Genomic DNA, 17712 nt, shown 5'->3' on the forward strand with positions numbered 1-17712 from the left:
CATTTTCCAGTTTTCCTGATGCAAAATTGCAATGCTCATTGTATGATCCGCATTGTTATCAACCTATCAACCATGTTCTGCACAAGGGAGAGATCACAGATGGAAACGACACACAATTTAAAAACACACAGCAACCAAAAGAAAAACAAGTTGGTTTCATGTTAACTTAAAATAGTAATCTGTTTAAAAACCTAAAATTCTTTTGTTGGGAAAAACACAACACAGAAAGTTAAATTGGGTAAAAATAAACATTTACTAGAATAATCTGAATTTTCAAGGCAAACATTTAAAAATACAAAGGTGTTTCTCAGACTTTCTGGACTAGGTGCAGATATATATATATATATATATATATATATATATATATATATTTAGCTTTGTGTGTGTTCTTTCTTGTGTTGTGAAATTTCAAGAACTGAAAAAATACTGCTGGACTAGAATGCTATAATGAGTTTCTCTTACAATTACATTGAATTAAAATATACTAATTTTTTTTAATAATTTGATTTACAAATAAGACTGTGGGATTTTCTGCAGAAGAAATCTCTTCAATGTCAGTGTAAGGAAGAAAGAACTGACTTTACTTGGAGAAAGGTCAGTAGTATCACTTGGATTCCTATCATAGGGTCAAATCTGTGGCAGGTTTAGAATAACCTCTCACCATTACAGAATTTAATGGTCCAGCAGCATATGTAGAACAAAGCTAAAATTATATGTACTAATAAACAAGAAAACAATGATGAAGAGTTAAAGCATGCCTCAAATTAGGAAGTCTGATGGGAGAAAATAAAACAAATATAGATATTATGAAAATGGAGCCCGGTGTCAACAGATACATCTCAAAAAAAATTCCATAATTAAAACATTGCAAAACATGGAGCAAAAAGCTTCTAACAGCTTCAGAATTAGTGAGTTTGCTGTGAGATTGTTTCTCCTAGGAATGTCAGAAGCTACACCCATGAAGTATCACCAACTTATCTTCCTTAACATGAGACAAACAAGAACACCAACCATAAACATGTTAATGTGAACTGAGGCATGCCCATGACATTCTCATCTCTAATACATGGAACTACAGGCAACTAAGCAATACTAACATCAGGAGAAATAGTCTTTTCCAGGGAAGAGCACACCAATTGGCTATCCGATGGTCAGTCTTGAAAACATACATATGCAACTGACAATATACAGACTGGATAGGTTTTATTTATGTATTCAAGAATATACATATATACACACATATGTGTACATACATAGCAATTAATTTAAAAAAAAAAAGCCACGAATCTGACAGATGCGAGGAGGGATATATCTGAGAGTTTGGAAGGAGGAAAGAGAAGAGGGTGACAATGCAATTACATTATAGTGACAAAAATGAAATAATTTTAAAAGTGAAGTCACAAAACTAAAATGAATTGGATAACCTTATATGACAGCTATTGAAAGAACATACGGTTTTAATACTGGAAAATGAATATACTGTATTAATGGCTGCGGAAGCCACACATAATGATTCTCAGAGATGGTAGGTGTAGAGGTGAAGAATGTAAGGAGATTAAAGCCTCTCCTGTAGCAGGAAGTTGGCTGATGAAACTGTAATCTCTGTAGTGAAACAACTGCAGTGCAAGTGGGCTCAGTGGGAACACAGTTAAATGCCAGAAAAAAAGTTAAGTGTCAACTGTGGTTACCACTTAGGACCAGGAAACGGATGTATTAAAGTATACATTAGGAGGGAGAATTTTTCTGGTAAAAGATTTGCAACTGAATGTGACATTCTAAAATATGTGCAAACACACAATAACAAAAATTAAAATTTAAAAAGACATATGCACCCATTGCACACATCACAAAGTATACATATGTATTAAGCAACATGCATGGCTTTAGAGTGCTATGAGATCCTTTTTTTAAACTTTCTTTTTATTTATTCTTTGTATCTTGTACATCATGCATCTTAATCCCATTCATTTTCCTGCCTCTTCATATCTGGCAGCTGCCCTTGTGACCTCCCTTCAAGATATAATAAAATAAAATTTAAAAGGGGAAAAAAAGGAAAATTTAATCTTGTCATATAAACTGTAGTATGACACAGTGAGTCATGCAGTAAGCCCTTTTATCCATGTATCTTTACTTGCAAGTATTCACCGCAAGGAGTCATTGGTCTGGTTCAAGGCCCCTAGTTTCTGTTTCACCTTAGATGCTAGGCCCTCACTGGGACTCCTCTTGGATATCCTGTTGTGGCAGAAACAGAAAATAGAATAGTAGTTATAAAGCCTGGGAGGTATAGTTCACAAGTAAGGGAGGCATAGTTTCCCTGGAAAAATATCTTCTAATATTCTGCAACACAGTACATATTCATGGTTTATGACAATTAATTTGTGTAAGTATCTAAAGAAGATCATTTATAGTCACCTATCTCTGGGTGCATCTCTATCTCTCTGTTTCTCTTTCTCTGTCTCTCTCTCTTTCTGTGTGTATGTGTGTGTGTGTGTGTGCATGAATGTACATACATGCGCGCACACACACACATGTGTGGGAGGGGACATATGTCCCACTGCACATGTGTAGAGGTCAAAGGACAACATTGTTCTCTCTGTGTGTGTGTGTGTATATATGTGTGTGTGTGTGAATACATGTGTGGGAGGGAACATGGGTGCCACTGCACATGTGGAGAGGTCAAAGGGCAATATTTTTCTCTCCTCCAGCTTTCTATGGGTTCCAGTGATCAATCTCAGGTCTCCAGGCTTGAATAGAAGGCTCCTTCACTTGCTGGATCATTTCACCAACCCAAAGTTTTCTAAGTCACATACATATTACTATGTTTCCTTAAGGTATTTTCATACAGTTAACAGATTTTTTTTTATAAAGATACCAAAAATGTCCCCTAAGAAACAGAGAGTACCTTCAACAAATAGCAATGAGAAAGTCGGATTTCAACATGGGGAAAAACAAAAGTCAACCCTTACCTCTCAGCTTCAAAGTAAGGCTCAAGAGCCTGGGATCACTGGAGAAAAAGGCAGGAAATCCTTTTCAGCATTAGGCACAGCCACAGACATTCTGTGTGCACTCCTTTGCCTTAGGAAACAAGACAGAAGAACAAAAACCTAGGATCTCACAACACAAAGAAGCTTCTATACACAGAGGGAATGGTCAATAGAGTGAAGACTTAATACCTGAAATATCAACTTGAACAATAATTCACAACTGAAGGCAGTAAAGGGGATAAAGATAAAAACCAAAACATCTTTCTCTGCAGATGATGATAAAAAGGCCAGAAATATTCCACCAAAAACATCCTACAGTACAGATAAATGCATGCAGCAGAATAGCAAGATACTAATTTAACACACACACACACACACACACACACACACACACTATGCTTGCTATGTAAGTGAGAAATATACCAAGAAGGAAATAAGCAGCAACAATAGCCTTGAGGTAAATCTAACCAAAAGCAAGTGAAAGACTTGTACAAAAAAAAAAAAAAAAAAAAAAAAAAAAGATCAAGATACTTAAAACAGAAATTGGAAACTATACCAGGAAATGGAAAGACCTTGTATGATTATAGATTAGGGAAATAGCCATCCTGTCAAAAGTAGTCTACAAATTAAACACAATCCCCATCAGAAGTCTAATAAAATTCTTCACAGAAACTAAAGAAAAAAAATCTTAATTTTTACACAGACATACAAAAGACCCTTGATAGCTAAAACAATCCTGAAAAACAAGCAAACAAAAAAATACCTTAGATAGGTATCACCATCCAGATTTCAAGTTATGCTACAGAGCTACAGTACTCAATCATAAGTGGGTATTAGATGTAAAGCAAAGGATAACCCGGCTACAGTCCACAACCCCAGAGAAGCTACATTAAAAAGGAAGACTCTAAGAAGGACACACATCACACATGGAGAGCCTCAGGAGGACAAAATAGATAACATCTTCTGGGTAAACTGAGTCAAGATGGGAGATAGAAGGAAATGGATGGGGGATGGAAACACGAGGGTTCAAGATAGCCTTGTTGAGGAAGCCATTATGTGGGTAAGGAGAAACCTGGTGTTAGAGAAATTCCCAGGAATCCACAAAGGACTGCCCCAGCCTTTCCTTATAACCAAATTAGTGACTACCCTAATTTTCATCATAAAATCTACCAAGCAGATACAGATCCACGGACAAGCACTGGCTGAGCTTCTGGAGTTTAGTGAAGAGAGAGGAGGGCACATAGGAGCCAATATCATGATTGGGAAAATCACAAAGACAGCTGACCCCAGCTAGTGGGAGCTCACAGATTATGGACTGACAGCTTGGGAACCTGCATGGGACTTAACTAGGTGGGTGACAGTTACATAGCTTGATCTGTCAAGGGGGACTTGCAGTGGGACCAGTACTTATCTTGGGTGCATAAACTGTCTTTTTGGAGCTCATTTCTTATGGTGGCATACCTTGCTCAATTTTGATACAGGAACAATGGCTTGGTCTTGTTGACTTCCTCAAGGGAGGCCTGATCCCCTCTGAGGAGTAGATGGGGGGGGGCAAGATGAGGGGAGGTGGGAGACGAGAGAAAGGGAGAGAAGGTGACTGGGGTTGGTATGTGAAATGTAAAAAGAAAGAAAGAAACAGAAAAAAAAAGTTAAGCTTCTTCTATTCCATAGAGTCTTAGGTTTGATGCCTTAGATGCATCCAAGATTTCTTGGAAGCTTTGGTCATATCCATTTATTTTTTAATGTAACTCACATATGGTGTCATACATTGTTTCCCAATTCTGAAATTCGTTCTTTTGTTTTGCCTTGTCTTTTGATTTATTTTTTAAAACTTTTATTTTACCAATTATTTGTACGAAGAATTTCTGTTTGGTTCTTTTATAGTACCTCAATACTTTTTTTAATTGTTCCTCTGTGTTCCTAAGTTTTTTCGTCCAAAATACTGATTCTTCCATCTATTTGGCATCTGTCTACATTTCAAGGTGATACTGGAACTCTCTTCCCTAGGTATGTTCTTCTGAGTCATCTATTTAGTTATGGTTCTCTTCGAAAGTATATTTCTTAGGTATTTTTCTGGAATTTCAGCTATCCTGTCATCTGTACTTTCCAGGGCTGGGTTGCTGTCATCATATAGGGCTGTTATATAGAAAATTACCTCATGCCTCTTGATTTATTTGTTGTGTTTTGTGGATTTGTTGCAGTGGATATCTCGAGATTACAGTACACACATTCCTTTTCTACTGTTTTTATTTTCTGTGATTTTCCTGGTTGACTGTATTCACTTGGATTCATGTTCAGTGGAGAATCTCACCACAGTAAGAACTCTTCATAGTGACTTGACAGCATTCCCAGTGTTAGCTACAGACGACACTTCATGTATGCCCCTATACTATCTGAAGACAGGGACACAAGGATTATGGAAAATGTCTGTGGAACAAGTCTAGATATACTTAACTAGTAAAATTAGGGGAGATTGGAAAGAAAATGAGAAGGGTAGAGTAAAAATGAGAAGTACCAGATTCCAAAATGCCCCCTTTCTAGTAATCTCTTTGAGTACTCTCCCCCTCTGTACATGCCCCTACCTGATCATTCATGTTCCCATCCCCACCCACCCAAGTCCATTTATGGAATCTATTCCATTTCCCCTTGCCGGAGAGATCTGTGCTTCCCTCCTTGAACCCTACTTGTTACCTAGTCTTTTTGTCTGTTGATTATAGTACAGTCATCCCTTATTTTATAGCAAATATCCACTTATGAGTGAATACATACTATGTTTGTTTTACTGGGTCTGGAGTGCCTCACTCAGGATGATTTTTTTTCTAGTTCCATTCTTTTGCCTTCAAATGTCATGATGGCATTGTTTTTAACAGATGAGTAATACTCCGTTGTGTAAATGTATCACATTTTTTTTTTAAATCCCTTCCTCAGATGAGGGTTATACAGGTTATTTCCAGCTATTAATCCAGCTAAGACTCCTAGCAATAGTAGACATGTAGCCTGAACTAGCCATCCCCTGTGACCAAACAAGACTTCAAGTTGAGGGAGTGTGAAACCAACCCAGCTATGTAACTTCCTACCTACAGTTTGTCCTGCCAATGGGATGTGCTGGAGTAAAAGTGACCTGGAGATTGAGGGAGTAACCAACAAATTATAGATCTAGCTAAGGCCTACACCAGGAGAGTAAATCACTCAGACACTGCCTGGAAGCACCAGGACCCAGAGGCAGTATGACCCAGAGACCTGTGATAGAATCAAATGTAACTGAAGGAAAAAATGTCACTTTAATGATGCCTAAATTCTGCTATACTCATAGGTTGGTGCCTAGCCCCGCTATCAACAGAGAGGTGTCATCCAACAACTGATGGAAACAGATGCAGACTTATAGCCAAACATTAGGTAGTGCTAGGGGAATCCTGCAGAAGAGGGGGAGAAAGGATTATAGGAGCCAAAGGGTCAAGGACACCACAAGGAAACCAATTAATCTAGGCTTATGGGGACTCACAGAGTCTGAATCAATAATCAGGGAGCCTGGCTGGGACTGACCTAGGCACTCTGCATATGTGTTACAGTTATGTAATTTAGTCCTATTGTGAGACTCCTAACAGTAGGAACAGGAGCTGTCTCTGACTCTTTTAGTGGTTTTGGGATACAATTCTTCATACTGGGTCTCTTTGCTTAGCTTTAATACATGGGGAGGTGCTTAGTCTTACTACAATTTGGTATGCCATGTTTTGTTGATATCTATGGAAGGCCTGCTATTTTCTGAACAGAAAGTGGAGGAGGAGTAAACTGGGGAGGGAGCACAACAGAGGGGAGTGTTGGGGGGGAGGGACTGGGAGGAGAGGAGATGGGGAACTGGACCGGAAGGAAGGAAGGGAAAGAAGGAAGGGAGAAAGAGAGAAGAAAGAAAGGAAGGAAGGAAGGAAGGAAGGAGGGGAGGAAGGAAAGGAAGAAAGACGAAAGAAAGAAAGAAAGAAAGAAAGAAAGAAAGAAAGAGAGAAAGAGAGAGAGAAAGAAAGAAGAAAGGAAGGAAGGAAAGACAGAAGAAAGAAAGAAAGAAAGGAAGGAAGGAAGGAAAGAAAGATGGAAGAAAGAAAGGAAGGAAGGAAGGAAGGAAGGAAGGAAGGAAGGAAGAAAGAGAAAGTATAGAATTATTGAAATGGAACGGAGCAGAGAACACACTGTGTTAGAAGTATTACATACTTAATTGCCATACTAACCTGTATCTCATCAGACTTGATTACTACATATCTACTGCTGCCTGTAGTCTGTGTAGACTGAGTGACTATTGCTCCCATCAAGATGCTTCCCAGTATTTCAGGCACTCAAGGGTAATTGCCCCTCCTTGGCTGGAGTGTTTGTGAGTTGCAGCAGTTTTGTCTGCCTTTGCATTTCAACAAGCTGGGTTCAGCTTTGCCCAGTTTCTTCCCACATTCCACAGTCCAGTGATCTGACCACTTGCTCCCCTGCCCGATGGAAAGGAAGAGAGTGTGAGTGCTGTTAAAGAGTCTTCCTTTTTGAGAGGATGTCAGCTATTCTTCGGCTGATGAACCCTGCCTCTGATTGGGACTTCCAACAGCAGCCCCTGTCTGGGTATCTATCACAGCAATGAAAAGCAAACTAAGACAACAGGTTTTTCCGTCTTAATTTTCTTCCACCCCAAGTGATGGTCTGACCCATCATGTTTCCAGTCTCCCATCTTTTCAAACTAGAAAAGCCGATTGTTGAGTGTTGTCATTCAGAAAAAGAATAAATCTGCTGCTGAAGATAGGTCATTACCCTGATCTGATTGTTCCAAGGGGGGTACCTGTGTGGAAAGGTCACACTATGCATGTGTGTTGTAACAATACAAAAATATAACATTGCTTTAAAAAGCTCTTATAGAACCATGGTACTATCAGGAAATACATTTTATTCCTCACAATATTTGCATTTGTGAACTATCTCTGCTACTGAGGATGTGTCTATCAACTTTAAAACTTTAAATATATAAACGAATGCAAGCATTGTTTTAAATATGGGGGATATGAAGAGGAGGAAGCTACATGTAACCAGCAACAAGGACAGATTCCAGAAAAAGGCAGACTTCTAAGATGAGCCTTTACTGCAGCTGACCCCTAACCAGTCCTTTAATTAATTCACTGTTTTGTCTTTGTATTTTATTGCCCCGAGATTGTGATGGAGGAGAAGGCAATAAATCTTGTGATCACTGTGGCAATCAGAGAATAAAGGCAGCTTGTGTCATTCACTGTCAGAATATTCTTATAGAATCACCATGAATCTCTGCTGACTCATGCATGAATACAAGAAGAAATCATTAGTTATTTGAAAGCCATTTTGTAGGTTTCTGTTTGCTTTGTTTTTTTTTTTATAGCATATCAACATTTCTTCTTTGAACTATTTTATCCTTAAACATACATACTAAAGTAGTGTGAAGTGCTGATTATATTTATTAGCAGAAATCCAGTGGTGCAACTGGTTAAGCATGTGATACTTACATAACTATACTTGTTATTATTTCTTAGCATTTCTAAAAATATTTTAGATAAATGTAATGACAATAAAATCCCCACATCATAAAGCAAAGGTATGTGGTAGAGAAACAATTGGCTAATGAGCTGAAACTTTTCACTGAGTTCTAAGTTTTATAAGAAGAACATATCAGCAGATAGAAAAATGCATCTGGACAAAAACAAATTGCCCAGAGTCACACACAATCTAATTTTATACCCCATCCCCCAACTAGATACATGAACAACATGATTAAGTCACTTTCCTGGAAACAACTGAAGAAGACTGACAAATCCATGATACTTCAGACCATATAATTCCAATTGGTCTAATCACATTTATCATGCCTACAGAGACATTATTATAATGACAAGTCATCTTGTCTCTCCCTGTGATGAGTCCTGATTGAAAGGGAGACAGGTTTGCACTGTAACTTACTCAAGTATGTATCTTTAGATAATATTTTTAATCACAAGATCTTTCTGCTATTTAATTTCTTTTCCTGTTAATTCTCTTGCAAAACATCATTACAAAGCTGTATTGGGAAGTGTTTCTGCTGTGAGTGGGAATCATTGTCTAGTAATACTAAACCTAAATTGTTCATCTCAGTGGGATATCCTAGCTGCTAACTACAGCACTACCTTGTTTTTAAGACCTGGTAGGCAAAGAGCTAACCAAGTAAAATTGCAAGTGTGTCTTGGTAATTGTGTTGCCTGATGGTTAGACTGCCTCTTAGTGGTTAAATATTCTGTAAGCTAAAGTTAAGTTATTCTGACTACATCAGAAATGAGCACTAAGAAATTTTCCCAATACTAATATATATAAAATAAAGATGTATCTATAGCCTCAAATGACTCCACATTCACCATAATATAATTTACATTGTGAAATTTCAATTGATTTGCTTATTTTATACATATGGATATTTTGTCTATCTGTATGTCTGTGTACCACATGTGTCTCTGGTACTTACAGAGTCCAGAAAGGGGTGTCTGGTATCCTTCAGAGTTACAAACGGTTATGAGCCACCATGTGGTTGTTGGAAACACGTGTGAACATAACCACACAGAAACATAATTAAAAATAAAAGTAAATCTTAAAAATCAAAAAATAAAATAAATTTGGATTCTGGAACTCCAATAAGTTTGTTTGATACAAGTCATGATTTGATGAGAGCTGTAATTAAGCATGTCCAGTCTTCCTCTGACTTTATAATACATCTTGCTCTTTAGCTCACTTAGTCTGGGTCCTTCCTCTCTGATAAAACTCATTCACAAGTTCAACTTTATGCTGTATCTTGCATGTATTCAAAAAATTTGACATGAAAGATACTTGACACGTGAATCCTCTTTAATCTTGAAATTCATGCATATAATTTTTTTCCCCTAGATTTTCTACTCCCTTCAGATTTCTTTCTTGTGCTTTCTGATCTGGTTGATGGTATGCAAACCAACATTTTTCAGTCTCTGGATCCATCCATTCTAAAGAAGTTGCTGCCCAGATTTCTCCCTATTCCTGTCTTGTTTGCATCAAAATTTTCATTCTTTCCTTTTGTGAAAATCCAGGAACCACTTTAAAGATAGGATACAATAAAACTATTCCTAGGAATACATATATAAATTGTGCCTGTGCAACTGCCTAGCATTCTAATAAACATTGAATCCTTAAAGTCTCTGAACCAAACAAGGAAACAAAATACTTAAAGTCACCCAGGCAAAAAGGATTTAATAGGATCAGCTGTTACCTGTGGCTCGAACTCAACTCCATATGCTTTGAAATAGCATAAATTCATCCCAAATCCTTGAAGTATTTTTGCTTTTCAGTGTCATGAATTTTCATCTTCCAGCTCTTGAAGGGAAGTTTCTGAGGAAAGGGAGAATTGAAGTGGGACTACCAGACAGATGGAGGGTTTTAAACAATAAATGTTTCATGTATTTCCTAGCAAGCACTCTTTTTCCATTTAGTGAGTTTAGCAGAAAGTTCTAGACTGCAGCACTGTTTAAAAAAAAAAAAAAAAGTGACTCTGGTAATCTCGTATGAACTCTTAAAAGACTAGAAAAAGTATTTGCATTAATTAGAGATAAAAATGGCTTTTATCTTGCTTCATGGAATGCTTTTTCTGCAGAGTGAAATTAAGTATCTTTATAAAATTAAGTCCCTTTGCACAAGCTGCCAACTATGCAAATAATTCTGTCATTTTTAGAGCCTGATGAAAAAGAACATCATGTGCTAGATTGAATGGAAGGAGATGACAAATGATGGCCATGGTATCAGGAAGAAGGTAAACATCTAAATAAAAATTGCTCTTGGGAAGTACTAGATTGCCAGGTGTGTCAATCACTGATAAAATCTCCTAATTACTCTATGCTAGTTTGAATAAAAATGGCTACCATAGTTTCACCCATTTAAATGCTTAGTCACCAGGTAGTAGCACTATTTGGAAAGATTAGGAGATGTGGGTTTATTAGGGTAGGTGTGGCCTTATTGGAGGAAGTATGTTGCTGGGAATGGGCTTTGAGGTTTCAAAATACCCATTCTAAGCCCAGAGTCTCTCCCTTCCTGCTGCATGGGGATCTGGATGCAAAACTCTCAGAAATTCTCCAACAATAGTGTCTGCCTATGGGCCATCAAGCTTCCCACCATTATGATAATGGACTAAACTTTTGAAACTGTAAACAATCCCCAATTAAATGTTTCCCTTTAGAACAGTTGCCATGGTCATGGTGCCTCTTCAGAGCAATAGAACATTGACTACGACAACCAATAACCCGAAAGACTGAAGACTGCACCAGGTACCATCTGATCCCTCTGTCCCATTTTCAATCCAGGGAAAAAAGAAATGCAGGGAAGTCTCCTGAGGACATCAGAGTGGGCAGGCCTGTAGTGGGAGGCCACTACAATGAACAAATATGTGGTGGAGAGATGGATAAAGTTAGAAAAATGGTGATACATGGTGAGAGGGCTGAGGTCACTATGCTGTCATTGCCCAGTAGGGACTACATGACAGTATGCTACAACAACCAGGAGCTTATGAAGATGCAGACTCTACCACTGAATCTGCCTTCTGGCCATGGGATGCTCCTGGCTCAGGGCAACTTAGGAGGCCCTGAGATGAGGAAAGATTCACTATCTGGATTGGACCTCGTTGAAGGCCCACTGAGGTCATTGATGCCACCAGAAACAATGTTGATGTCTGTATTCCATGCTTCTGCCCTGTGGCTTGATAAAGTCTGAGATCCATACAGATGGATGAAGTCTGGGCTGCTGCCTGAAGCTTAGGTGATGCTCTCAGGCATTGTTGCCTCTGGGGTTCATACTGGTGTGAGCGACATGCATAGCCACCTCATGTCATGTTGAGATCCAGTGGTGGTGCAGCTGGTGAGGGTCATGCATAGGTCAGTGGTCCTAATATTGTCAAGGGTCATGTTGATGTCTGTGGCTCAGGTTACCATATAAGCATATATGGATATCTGTGATCTGGGCTTCTGCCATGTTAATGATACCAGTAAACTGGCCCTACCCATCCTGGAGAGCAGGCCCTACCACTCTCGGGAAAGCTGGCCTCTCTCCAGCCAAAGTACGGAGGCATCAGCTGTGGCATAGATATAGGAGAGCTAACACCCCCACCTTCCACCTTACCCCGACCTCCACGTTTAACTGACAGCCACAGAGCAGTTACAACAGTGGCCTAAATGTGGAAAACATAGCCTCATTACACAGGCCGTGGAATAGGCCAGAAACTGGCTCCTCTCCTCTCTGGCCACCTCACAGCTTTCCTCAGTTGGTGGATTCTGGCATGGATGCTGGCTGAGAAAGACGCCTCCTGTCTTGGAGGACTGTCCACTAGGAACTTGACCATGCTCCAGTGAGTATATGAACAATACAAAATGGACTTGGTTTCTGTTCTTGTTGTTGTTTTGTTTTCTTTTGTTTTATTTTTGCTTTTTTTTTCTTTTTTACAAGAGGAGGTCATGAGTGAGAGGACACAGAGAAGGAAAAACTGGGAAGTGAGTGAGATCAGGGTACATGATGTAAGATTCCAAAATAATCAATATAAATTATTTAAAAAGAAAGAAGTACAATTCATTCTTATGAATTTCCCCCCTTGTATTCTAAATGTTATGTCTCTATTGGCAGAGATAGATATTTCCTTGAGTTGTATATTAACTACAAGATAACTCTTTCATTTTCTGACTCATTTCCATGATGTGTTTTCTGTTCACTTTCAAATGTTTTAAATATAACTTACTATTAAAGTCCTTCTTCACAATTTCTGTTTGTGGTTTCATGGAGCAGAGTTCAACAAATCTCTCTCTCTCTCTTTCTCCTTCCCTCCCTCTCTCTTTATGACACAATAAAGTAGGATACAACTGTTAACAATGTCACCTCAATACTGAAATGTGGCCAATGGCAAAGCCAAAGTCTGAGAAGCTTTGATTGACAGATAGTCATGAACCTCAGGTTAGGAGAGTAAGTGTTCTGAGAACTGTGTGCAGTGGTTCCGGGCCACTTCCCAGCAGCACCTCAGTGAGAGTCCTGCTGAAAAGGCATCTTGTGCAAAGCACGACTTCTGTACCACTGTTGATGAAGGCTCATTCCATGTGGAATACACATTGACACTCTTTGTCCACAAGACTGAGTGAAATTCTGTCATTTACCACAGTGTGGATGAATTATAGGTCATTACAGGAAGCAGAAGAAGCCAGGCACAGACAGAAACATAAGTACAATAATTCTCCATATTTTGTGGACAGTGAAGACTAGAAAGGAAGGGGCAGGCCAGATAAGTGACACCTGAGCAGAGGGAGGATGAACTGGTTCTGGTTTTCTGTAGTACAGTAAAAAAAAAAACAGTTGCTTACAACATTATATGGTAAGTTTCAAAACAATAAGAAAAAGCCAAAGTCCCAACTCACTAATACGCATAGAAATCATTACGATGTGAGATGTAGAAGGTTTATTACTCTAATTTAATCATGATGCATTGAATATAGGTACATAACTCTCTCAGTATCCAATAAACATGTGAGAATATGCTGTCTCACTAGAAATAGTCAAAATAAAACCATACAATCAAGTAATTGAGGACAAGAAAACAGAGAATGGGTTGCTTGCCTGCCGTTTCAGTGCTGCATAGAAGAAACAGTGGCCCCGAAGATTAGCTGAAACTTCAATAGTGATCAACACTGTTATGACTTGTATCTTAAACCTCAGGTGGGAAACAATAACGTAGAGAGATGATTGTGGCTTTGATTTGCATCCCCTTAGAGCATAGAGAGTTTTCCATGTGCTTGTTTCTCTGACTTCATAACACTTTCATTAAAGTGTCTCTTGCCTTTTGCCTATTTTCCACATGAATAAGTACTTTCTTTATTGCTATGGCGTTATAAGAGTGCTTAACATTCTAGACTATAACCATTTTTGATATGTGGGCTGCAAATACTTTCCATTCTGCTCTTTTCCTTTTTATTCTCTTTTTAAAAGAAAATATGAAAGAATGTATTGAGTATAATAACTAAGAAGCAAAATCATATTTCTATTGATCTTTAGAGCAACATTAGTTGTTTATTTCTCAAGTTGTCTTTATAAATAGATTTTTAGTATTATATTTACTTATTTTTATTAATGTTGTCATACAATGTTTTGATTATATTATCTTCCATCCCCCAATTCCTCTCAGATGATCCCCATCTCCCTGCCACCCAACTTCTTATATTTTCTCCATCTCTCTTTCTCTCAACATAAAAAATAAATTCTTTGTAGAGTCTTTGACAGAAACAAGATTTTATTTTTGATGAAAATTAATTTAACAGTTTTTTTTATAGTAAATCTAAAGCTATATCTGGAACATTTCAGATGTATTTACTTTTCTCTAACATATCTTTAAATTCTCAATTTTACATTTAAGTTCATTGTCTATGTTGAGTTAATTTTATAGGTTTGACATGGGCTGGACTACTGCTTCCAAATGCCCTCCTACCATTTGCTGAAAGTGCTGTCCTTTTTCCACGTAACTTAGCATCTCACCAGGAATATTGGTGAGGTGGGAAGTATTCCATGCTTCTCTGTTCTATGCCCACTGACTCTCCCTACCTCATAGTCTGGTTTTAGTTATCACATTAGAACACACAGAGTTAGGTAGACAAAACTGACTATCCTATCTCAGAATGTTTTGTTAATCTTGATACCATGTGTTTCTGTAAGAATTGTGAATTCTTCTCTAACCTAGCTACTACAGATCTCTGTGATTTTTGGTAGGAAACAGATATTTAGTAAGAAATGGCTACCTCATTGTGTGAGTCTTCCCATCCATCCAGACCTTCTAGGATATATGTGAAAGGAAAGGATGTGCGAAAGCATGCGGGAGGGTTCCAGCTGTTCTGACAACACCACGGAGGGCAGATCAGGCTGGACTGCACTTGGTGAACAAGGCCCATGTGCCCATGTCCCCCTGCTGCTGAGAAGATGGCTAGAGTGTGGGATGCAGGTTCATCTTTCTAGAGACTTTACATTGACTAGACTTTAGCTTTACATAAGCTAGAATTACTGGCCTAAAATTTTCTGCCTTAACAGTTGCCCTTTCCTGGAGGGCTACCAAAAGCAGATTTGTATCATAATACATTTAAATTAAGAAGCTTAACTTATAACAATGTAAGCTATATTGAGACACTGAGGCAAAGACCACTTTATGTGTTGATATAGTTTAATATTTTATTTTATTTTTAAAAATCTTTATATAGTATTTGTTGGCCAACAACAGTTAATGCAGACTTTCTATACCCAAAAGCATCTACAAACTCAGATGTCCCTCTTGCTCCTCTCCCCACCCCTGCACTGATGAAGTACACAATGAAACATTTTTTAATGTGTGAGTCCTACAAAAATTAACGTTTGAGGATGGAGCATGTTAAAGGAAAAGTAAAAATGGGGTCCCATACCAGCTCCAAGTGCTATTTTTGCTCCATGGAGGTAGGGTAGCCACTCAATACATGTGATATGAACCCTTCTATTTCTTCTTTGATACAAATATGTATCATACAAATAAGACATCTATTTTTCTGCCAACAAAATGCAAATATAAGCCTACTGGAATAAAAGTTATAAACAATGTGTGTTTATATTTAACTCATAAATGAGAATAACTTATAAATAAAGCACAACCTGATATTTTGATTTATTTATATATCTTCAAACAAAAATCACCTCTATTTTGAACTTGAACTTTAAATCTCTTATTTTTTTAAGTACAAATATAAATCATTTGTTCTGCATCAAAGTTAAATCTGGAGTCAATGTTATTCTAAGCTCCTTGGCATAAGACAAGTCTGAGATCCCTCACACTTAAAACTATGAGATAGGTCTATGTAAACACTTTATACAAATGGAGACCACCAGGACAAAATTAAATATCAAGAGAGAGAGGGAGAGAGAGAGAGTTGGTTAGAAATGTCTATAAACACAGCCATCGCAGGTAGTGAAGGCAGGCAGTTTTGGATTTATGAAGACTCTATCACCTAACCTATCACCTAACCTGGCCCCCCTATCTGGGACTCCTAGCTCAACTCCCATGAGAAGGGAGCTATAATTTAAAATAGGAAAAGTGATTTCACTGTAAATTACAGAAGGTGAGAGGGTCCAGACCAATACGACTTACTATCCTCAAATTAAGCACAGAGAAGAGCCAGAGAAGAAGCTCCCAGTTCTTCACAGAGCACAGCATTGCTTCAAATACATGACAGTTTGAGAACTACAGTGGCATTTGGCAGATGGCAGTTTTTATGAAGCAAAGATAAGGGCTGCAGGCAGTCTCAGCAGAGCTATAGCAGGGGTGCATGATGGTAGAGAAGCTCGATGGAGCTAACTAGCTGCAACAAACGTGAAAAAGAATACCAAGAAGTAGGCAACAGGGTCAGTAATAGAGGAAAAGGTCCTGAATTCTTAGTGCAGTGTCTGCTACGAGAGGCAAGTGTGACCAGGACAGAGAATGGCAAAATGCAGTTCTGCTTGGTGGTGCAATTAAGCACCATCCTGGACCTTATTATTAGATGGCATTCATATTTCTGTACAAATACATAGAAGAAGGAGGAGGCTGAGAGAGGATGGAGTAGACATCACATTGCTTCAGATGGGCACAGTCAAAGAAATTAGTCCAATCTGTCAAATGACCTTGTGGGCTTTTTCCTAGCACCTGGTGAATGGAGAAAATTAACTTGCATGTGTGTCTATGTTTATAGTTAATTTTAAAAATAAGGCATCTTGGTCTATTTCAGTTGGCAAAATGTCTGAGACTTGATTATTAATAAACAAACTTGATTATTAATTCAATTGTGGTTCTGGTAGCTGAGAAATTCTAAATGCCTACATTCCACTGAAGTGCTCACACTGCTTCAACTCATGGCAGAAAACAGTGTAGGTCAAGTGGGTGAATCTACAGGACCATGGGGCATCTTTGCTGCAGAAAACCAGTTCTACATAACAGATCTAGACGTGTGAGAGGAAGGACTCACTCAATAGGGAAGATAACAGCATCCCTTTTACTAGGATGCCATGTCCATGAGCCATGAGAATGCATATTTTTAACATATGCTAGTTTGGAAGAAGACACTCAAGCCATTGTGTCGTATATATAAGATGGCTAAAAATTGAGTGTGGTGAGCAGTTAGCTTTAAGCATATTAGCCTCAATTACTGAAACAGAGTGCCAGTGAATGACAGCAGCATGCACACACTGGTGTCAATTTGTCCTAAGAGCACAGTTTTATCTCTGTGTCACGTTTCCTACTGCCTTTTTACCCCTTAATTCTTTATACAGTTTTTCATTATTAAACTATTTCTTATATTCCCCCATGGGCTGGAAAAGAAATTGCCAGATTAAATTGTACTATACCACTTTCACTACATTATTAGTCTCTGTGTATTGCACCCTCTGGCATTGGGAGTTTCAAGAACCTTTTTTTCTCGCATATTAATAGTTTTATTCTTGACTTCACAGGGACATGTCATGTCAGTTTTTTTCTGAATTAGTACTGTAAATTAAAAGAATAAAGAAGAAGAAACAGGATGTGGGGATGTAGCAGACATTTCCACTCCATATTGCCAAATACTACACTTCTAAAGAGAACTTCACATAAGGGAAGATACACTTGATCAAATAAGAATTCAGAAAGTCAGGAAAAGCAGAATGTGAGAGTAGATTTTCTTTAAAAATACTAGTTCTG

Source organism: Phodopus roborovskii, unplaced genomic scaffold (genome assembly GCF_943737965.1).
Source record: "Phodopus roborovskii unplaced genomic scaffold, PHOROB, whole genome shotgun sequence".
Lineage (NCBI taxonomy): Eukaryota > Metazoa > Chordata > Mammalia > Rodentia > Cricetidae > Phodopus > Phodopus roborovskii.